Here is an 8688-nt window from a genome sequence, read left to right on the forward strand (position 1 = left end):
TATTTTATTTATATTTCAATAAAATTATTCAATTAGATTATTTTATTATAATTTGATAATATCTACATGTGTTATTATAACTATTATATATATGGAGCAAATATTTTGTATATTATTCTTGAAGTTTTTAAACTTCACAAGCAGGATTAAAGTGATTACATTTTTAAAACTATTTGTGTAATATTTGGTACACTGCCAATGTACCAAGTATTAAGGGGTAAACTATAAAAATAGTCATTTTTTTTTTGCCTTAGGTTATATTTTAGTCACTTATGTTTGAAATGTTACGTTTTAGTCACTTATGTTATCGTGTTGTAACATTTTAGTCATTAAACCGTTAATTGTCATTAACAGTGTAACGATAAGCTGACGTGATACGTTAAATCATCATTTCAAACAAAAATTTTAGGTTAAATTGTACAATTGGTTCCTATATTTTTTCATTTTGAGCAATTTAATTTTTTTTCTTTTATGCTGTTTTAATTTTTTTTTCATTCTTTTCTGCTTCTCCCTTTGTTTTCCTCCCTTCTTCATTTCTTTCAACATAGTTTTTTTTTCTATGTTTTCCATTTGTTAAAACTAATCTCTATACTTTTATTTTTTTGAACAACTTAATTTTTTCGAGTGAGGCAAGCTATTTTTAACAAATGGAAAACATAGAAAAATTACGTTAAAAGAAATGGAGAATGAAGGAAAATAAAGGGAGAAGTAGAAGAAAATGAAAAAAAAAAAAAAAAGAGGAAAGATAAAAAAAACATAAAAGAAAAAATTAAATTGCTCAAAATGAAAAAAATATGGGGACCGATTGTATAAATTAATCTAAAATTTTTGTTTAAAATGGTGATTTAACATGCATGTCAACTTACCATTAAACTATTAACGACAATTAATCACTCAGTGACTAAAATATTACAGTAAATGGCTAAAACGTAATATTTCAAACATAAGTAACTAAATGTAACTTAAGGTAAACAAAAGTGACTATTTTTATAGTTTACCTAATATTAATTGTTGAATGTCTTTTCTATATATATGTATATATACTGAGAAAATAGTTGGTACACTAATGAAATTTTTGACTCGACAAATAGAATTAGAGAGTTAATAAGTGTATAATAAAATATTTAAAATAGATATTTAAGAAAAACACGTATCATGTGGAAAAGGAAAAAAGGAAAAGGAAACAGAAATATTGGTTTAACTTTCTTGTTCTCTTCTCGAGTTAAGAAAACAGTTAAAGCAATAACTCAAATCAATTTAGCAGATGGATATGCAAACTACCTGAAATTTAGTAAAAAAATGCTATTTTTTTTTTAAGAATAATCTGAAAGCAAATCATTATTGTAAAAAAAAATTTCTAGAATCACATGATGTGGACCTGCTTTAATAATTTCCTACCACAAGAAGGTTTTGGATTCATCATAGTTATGTTTACGGTCAAAATGAATATATAGTTTTTTATTTTCTTGGCAACAACTTGGGTAGGTAGAGGATTGAAACTGATGGAATTCCAACCCTGTCATATCTTACGGATAAATACATGAAAGAATAAAGTCAGGCTTTGAGCTCAAATAGCTTTCTTTTGTTTCTTTTTTGATGAGAGGTAAAAGAGACGGAGTAAAATTTCTATGCATGATAGACAAGTCGTGAAAGCTACAAGTCTTTTTCCCTTGTAATCAACTAGTTACAAGCTGTACAAGACTTTCAAGCCAAAAATCAAGGCAGAATTCTGTATAATAATTTTTCCTCCGTTCTTGTTCACCCTTTCTTAATTATCATGAACACAAATTTACAACATAATCTAAGTCCGACCTTTTAAGGTTCTTGCTAGGGTGGTGGACTAGTATTATTTTACCCATATCTTCTGTCTTTACATTCTGGATTGAGCTTGTAAAGATAATTGTTTCCACTCAACCAAGCGCCGTAAAAAATCCATCACCTGCAAAAAGAAACAAGATTTACTATTTCTGTTATGATATTACGTTCGATATTTATTGCAATTGACCATAATAACATTTTCGGTCAAATGCAATAAATGTAAAATGATGCACTGGTTTAGAAGCTCACCTCGTCTGGTTCTTGTAAAGAATATGATGCACTGGTTTCCTTGGGAAACTTGGACACAAGAATACCAAAGCCTTGTCCTCTGTCTCTCAATATCTATAAAAATAATAAAAATCAAAGTATTAGCAAGATCCACTAGTTTATAAATTAAAGAGATGCCTTGGCTTTGATTTTGAGCATTGGACACCTTGAATGCGTCTTCATCTGTGCGATCATATCTAATGTAGACGGGAAAAAACATCGGTACAGTTAGCGAATCCTGTAGAAAAACATTTTATAATCATGGTTAGTGAGCGGAGAATATCATGTCATTATTTTGCTAGCATTAACAATTTTATGGGAAATAAAGTATTCAAGTGGAGGTGGCTGCTGTTTTAACACTTCATGAGTAGTATATAATATATATTTGCAGACATGAAGTGGGGATGGTCAACAATCAAACATCATGTAATAAATTATGTAGTACTTACCAAGAGAATCTAACAAAAATTCAAGGGCTTTCCCTTTGTCCCATTTAATTGTAGGACGAATTTCTAAAACCTGCAGCAAATATCATTCAAACTCAGATATCTCTAACTTATATCTGAATATCATCGAAGGTGAGGAAAAAAAAGATCAGATTGCATCCCCGTTCCTACCTTTCTGCCTTGAGTTAACCGAAGTTTGGGGTATTCCGTTAAAGCTGACCTAACCAGCTGTGCTAGTTCACTCCATTTCTGTATTTTTAATAAAGAAAATTTCAGTGTAAGCAAACAGTGATTTCTGATAATAAGATGATAATATTAATTGCTATTGGGGTTTTACCTTTTCATCAACACAACGGAAGTGTACTGAAAGACAAAACTTGTTGTTCTCAACCTTAGCTCCTGGAGTTGATTTTGTAGTATCAACCAATTGTTTGTAAACCTGGAAAGTTCACAAACAAAAATGGAAATTAAGCTCTTTGCTTTAATTCCCATGGAGTGGTTGAAGTAATCAAGACTGTGAAGAACACCAACCTCATCAATCATGGGAAGAAATTCACTAGCTGGTTGGAAGAGAACAGACTCACCATCCTGTAAGTGCAAAAGCACAGGATAAACGAGTTGAAAGAGTTGGGAAAAGTTTATGTTCCTTTTAACCATTAGGTACAAGCACTGAAACGCACGAGCGAGTTAATCTAGCTAGTTCATACCATCACTTTTACGAGCGAACATACTCTTTCCTGCAGTGAAAGAGAAAAAGAAAAGGTTACCAATGCATCTCACTTACGTTTTTAGATTTGGAGCGTTTCTCTGGCCCTTTAGTGTCCAGGCCGTGACTTCCAGCGTAGTACAGCTCAGCTAATTTGACAAATTTATACACCTGTAATTTGCAAAACAAGGAAACAGTTATCAAATGTGAATACCTAAATGGACAACAAGGAAAAAAATGGCGATTGCTTATTCTCAAGATCTAAGGCATTAAAATGTACCTTGTCTCTGCATCTGCCACTCACTATAGCAGTAGGAAAACACTTGGCAAGCTTTCGCACAGTATTTCTCATCTGATTTATTACACAAACATGAAAAGTTCGTTAACCGGAAACTAATTATAGAAAGGGCTAAACACTGTCTGTTTCATATAAACAAATAGCCAACCTTCTTGGACATGAAAGCTCGATCTGGATCCTCAACAATTGGTGAAAGAGTGCCATCATAATCAAGAAACATTACTATTTGTTTCCCTTTTGATGCATCTATTATTTGTTCGAACATCTCAAGGGCAGATGGATGATGGAGCTGAATATTTTCATAAACCATAAAATTTTCAGAATCTTTTGATGTTGTAAATACCAAAGGCACCAGCCGGATAGCTTAGCACTTACATTCCAGGTAACTTGGTCATCAGTAACGGAAGATGTGGATTTTGTATGAGTTGGAGAAGAAGCTCTCATGGAATCAACCCATGCATTAACTCTTGCTCCAGCGCTGATTTCATGGTTTTGCAGCAACTTCTTTGTTTTAATGGAGATATTATGTCCTGGAGACGCTAGCGGATTTTGCGTTGATACGGTTACTGTGATCGACATGTTGAGGACAGATTTTGCATCAGTGATCATCACATTTTGACCAGCAATATTCTTTGCACTATCTTCAAAGAAACTCACTTCAAAAGAAAAATAAAACCCATAGAAACACTTTCGGTAAAGCTTTTAGCATGAAAACTAAAGACTCCAAGCCTCCAAACTCCAAAAACAAAACTTACCCATTTTGGTAAATTAAGGTAGTTAAAAGAACAAGTGCTTGGATGCTAATGTTAAGATAACTTCAAACAGAGGAATTTTACAGAGTACTCTGTTTTGTTTTGAGGAAGCCTGAAAGATTAAGGAAACGAAACCAGATTGCAAGGCTAAAAATGAGAAAACATTGAAAGATATTTTAACGAACGGAGGCAGAAGGCAGAGAAATTATGCATAGAAGTGAAGGGAATGTATGTGAGAGACACACGGGGTTTGATCATTGAAGCCCATTTTATAGGAAACCAAACACTAACCGACGAAACCAACTAATGCCCCCTCGGCCCCAAACTCTTAAAACTATGGGACCGACCAATATCCTGTTTAAATATTTTCTGCGGGATCCACTCTGGTCCCCACTTTCTGAGAGATTAAGAGAAACCGGGTAAGTAAACGCAGAGATAAAGGAACATTTTCATGCTTTAATTTTTTTCTTGTTCATTTAACATGAAATGAAACTTTACAATTCGTGGTTATACAGCCGTATTGAAGGAAGCAGTCACAGAGCTGTGGGAACTGTTTTATATATACTAAACTCTAAGCTTACATCAAAATTTCTAATTTTTATTAAAATTTTTAATATTTGTTAGAAATTTTAGTATTAGTATAAATAAAAAAATTTGGTATACATTTTGGAGTTCACAGTAAAACCAACCTTGCAGTTCTGCCCCGTTGAATACATTGCATTGTTGACTCCCATCTCATGGATTTCACCCACATGTCAGACCAAGTCACATGTTAGACTCAATAGTTTGGAGATATTAAAATTACGGTAGTCTATCTAATTTCCTGTTAACATGATTAGGAAATTTTTTTCGTCAAAGTCGAACAAATAAATAAACGCAAAAATTGTCCGGTTATCAATCATTTATTTTTTTTACGATGATTGTCTTATTTTCACCACTCTAAAAGTCAATAATTTGCTTTTAATTAAAAAATTCTGGATGATTTTCAAAGAGCTATCGGACAAAGAATTAATTTCACTAAATCCGCTCTATTCTTCTCTCCGAACACATCTTATACGGAAAGAAAAAAATTCAAAATTTTTTAACATGAAAATTATGGATTCTAATAATTCTTATTTGAGCCTTTGATAAATACTAAAAGTAACATATTGTAGCCTTACTCTTAATGCGTTTTTGGATGATTATTCGATTTAAAATGATGAGTTTTATGCTTCTAATCCTTTAAATTTATGTTTATATATTTAGGAGTGCATTTGAGAGCAAAATAAGCGAAAAACGAAAAATCAGAGCAAGTATCAGAAGCCACACGAGCTGGACACGCAGCCATGTGAGCCACACAAGTTGCCACCCGGCCATGCGTCAGACCGTGTCAAAATTGTAAAAAACACTCCGGAAATGCAAAAAAAAAACACAATTTTTAGGTTTTTTTGGCATTCTAAAACCTATATATACAAAATATAAGAAGAGGTGAGTAAGCCGTCAGAATATTGAAGAAAACAACTCAAAAAACACTATTGAAGTAGGCTCTGAAGTAGATTTCCATTACGATTGAAGATCTCCTCTTGATTTCTTTAAAATTTATTATGAGTTTCTTTATTTCTTGTGGTTATACTGTCTTTTGAATGTTTTTATTTGCGATTATGAACTATTTTTCTAAATATTTAGGGAAGATGAACTCTATAATGAATTATGTCTTTTGATTTCTGTTTTACGCAATAAATACTTGGATCTTGTTCTCAATTATATGTGCTTAATTCTTGGTTTAATATTTCTAGATTATTAATCCATGTTTGATGTGCTTAAATCAGAGGAGGAACAGACCCTATTTAAGAGTAGATCTAGTGTAATTGAGTGGAGTTGTATAAAATCCTAGAAATAGGATGACATAAATCTACCATATTAGAGTTAAATCTAATAAGGGGATCCATAGATCGAGTTAATGCGATAATAGAGGTTTTAATTAGAAACAAAATTCAATTAATCAACCTAGAGTCAGTTGCTCTTAGTCCTGAAGAGAGATATTAGCATAATTTAGGGATTTCTACGAATCAAGATACTAAGTGAAGAAATTGTTTAATTTAGATTGATAATGATAAATGAAATCTAGGTAGATTCTTTCCTGGATATTGTTTCGCTTTTTGGTTGTTATTCGTTTGTTTTCCTGATTCGTTCTTTGTCATGTTCTTTAGTTAATTAATTTAGTTAATTTTAGTTTTAATTTTAGTTTTAATCAATCTCTCGGTTAAATAATAAAAAAACAATAGTTAGTAGTACTTTTAGTCATAGTGGGAACGATGTCTTTGCTCGAAATTGCCTTAGTGAGATCGACTATTGCTGTGACAGCCCAAAATTGACCCTAGTCGGAAAGTGGTTTCGGGACCGCTAAACCGAGTCACCGAAATGTTTGAACGTAATATTTATTGTCTAGAATATGTAATTATGAATGTGTGAAAATTTCAAGCTTCGATTTAGTCGATTGCATGTGAATTCAGTTAGTAGGACTTGTGTGACACTTTTGAAAAGTGATAGGCTAATCTATAAGGACCTAATAGTGCATGTAGTCAAAAGGAGGACTTGCATGTCAAATTCCCCCAAGTGCTAGTGGCGGCCATGACAAGGAATTATGGGCAAAACATGTCTTAGACATGTTATGTTGGAACATCATGGGAGAAAAAAAAAATAAACAAATAAGTATGGGTAATAAAGAATGAAAAAAAAGAAAAGAGAATGTGTGAGTGAACCCCCCTTTTGCCGTGAGTTGAAGGAAAGCAAAGAAAAAAAAAATTGTTCATCCTTTTTCATTCTTTTTTTGGCCGAAAATACTAAGGAAGAAGGAAGGAATTTTGCTTCATGCTTGGTTTGGAAGAGGATTAGGAGGAGGTTTGGCCATACTAGTGCCTAGATTAAGGTATGTTTGATGTTGTGCCATGAGATTCATGCATGTTTTTGGTTGCTAACTTGATGTTCTTATTAGCCCATGGTTCAAATCTTTGCTATGTCATGGGAATGATATTCGGCCAAGGTGGATGTTGTGTTAGTGCCATTGCATGCTAAATATAAAGCTTGATAATGATACATGTGATGGGGGATTGAGGACTCTTGGATTTTCTTTTAGCATTTTTGAGTGAGACACTAAGTTCTTTGTTTAACCATGACCAAATTGAAACGGTATGGTGTTGTGGTGTATTTGGCCATGGTAGATCCATGAGTATGATTTATGCTTATTGCATGGTAGGTAAGATTTGAGCTTTGGATATGTGTTTATATTTGGATATAAGCAACTTGAGATTGACCCTTGCACCTATATGTACATATGTTTGCATATGATGTATTGGTATGACATATATACCATCTCAAGGTATATATTTGCATATGATGATGTTTGGTTATGAAATAAATGGTTGATGCGTATTGAGTTACAATATGGAATCGTTAGTTAGTAAAATGTATGCTGTTTTTTTGTGTGGTATTAAGTGTATAATCGGCCTCAACATGGACATGCATATTCGCCACATGAGGGAATTGGTGTGCATGCATTCGGTTAGAGGCAAGCATATTGATGCCTATTCTTGGCTTAGAAAATTCGGCTAAGAGGAATATTAACTAATGTGTTGAGTTCGATTCATGATTTCGTACATATCGACTTTGATGCCTAATGAGTATATATATTGGCTAAGTACCTTGAATTCCTCTTTCGATGCTCAAATGATTAAATCAATTTATTTGTCAAATTAAGCTCAAGAGCAAAGGGAGCTAAATCCGATAAAGGGAAGGAAAAAGTAGTCGAGTAGTCATCGAAATTGCTCGACAACATCCAAGGTAAGTCTTGAGTAATGACCCTACTTGAATTATATTGAAATCATGCTCCTTGTGTGTGGCTATTGAGCCGAAATTGTAAAGGTTTGATAAATATTTTGTGTTTGAGCCTTAATAACTGAAAATGAAATATGGATGTGTCGTGATTATTGATATATGTGTGCAGGAGCATTTGAATGATACCCGGGCTAAGTCCCAAGGCATTTATGCTAGTGATTATATCCGGGCTAAGACCAAGGCATTCGTATGAAGTTGTTATATCCGGCTAAGACCAAGGCAATTGTGCAAGTTACCAAATCCGGGTTAAGACCGAAGGCAATTGTGCTTGTGGTTATATCCGGTTAAATCAAGGTAATGCGTGATTCGAAATGAGCAATCTTGCTGTAAAAATTTCAGTTTATACACTTGTGAAAATTCCAGCAATGAGGTATGTCCGTATGTGCTTGAATTAGTTGAGTCCTTACAAGTAAGTATTCGCTCGGTTGATAAACGAGCTACTGGCCTTTAGCTAAGTTGTTCTTTGTGTATAAACATAAGGGTCGGTAATGTGAAGTAAGTATGATTATGAGAATGTGTATTAATAAA

At 33.1% G+C, this 8688-nt stretch overlaps 1 pseudogene; it reads right to left on the bottom strand.

Moving 5' to 3' along the window:
• Positions 1 to 1727: 1727 nt before the first annotated feature.
• Positions 1728 to 4524, bottom strand: LOC108465134 (probable trehalose-phosphate phosphatase J; annotated as a pseudogene).
• Between the last annotated feature and the right edge of the window lie 4164 nt (positions 4525 to 8688).

Source organism: Gossypium arboreum, chromosome 12 (assembly GCF_025698485.1).
Source record: "Gossypium arboreum isolate Shixiya-1 chromosome 12, ASM2569848v2, whole genome shotgun sequence".
Lineage (NCBI taxonomy): Eukaryota > Viridiplantae > Streptophyta > Magnoliopsida > Malvales > Malvaceae > Gossypium > Gossypium arboreum.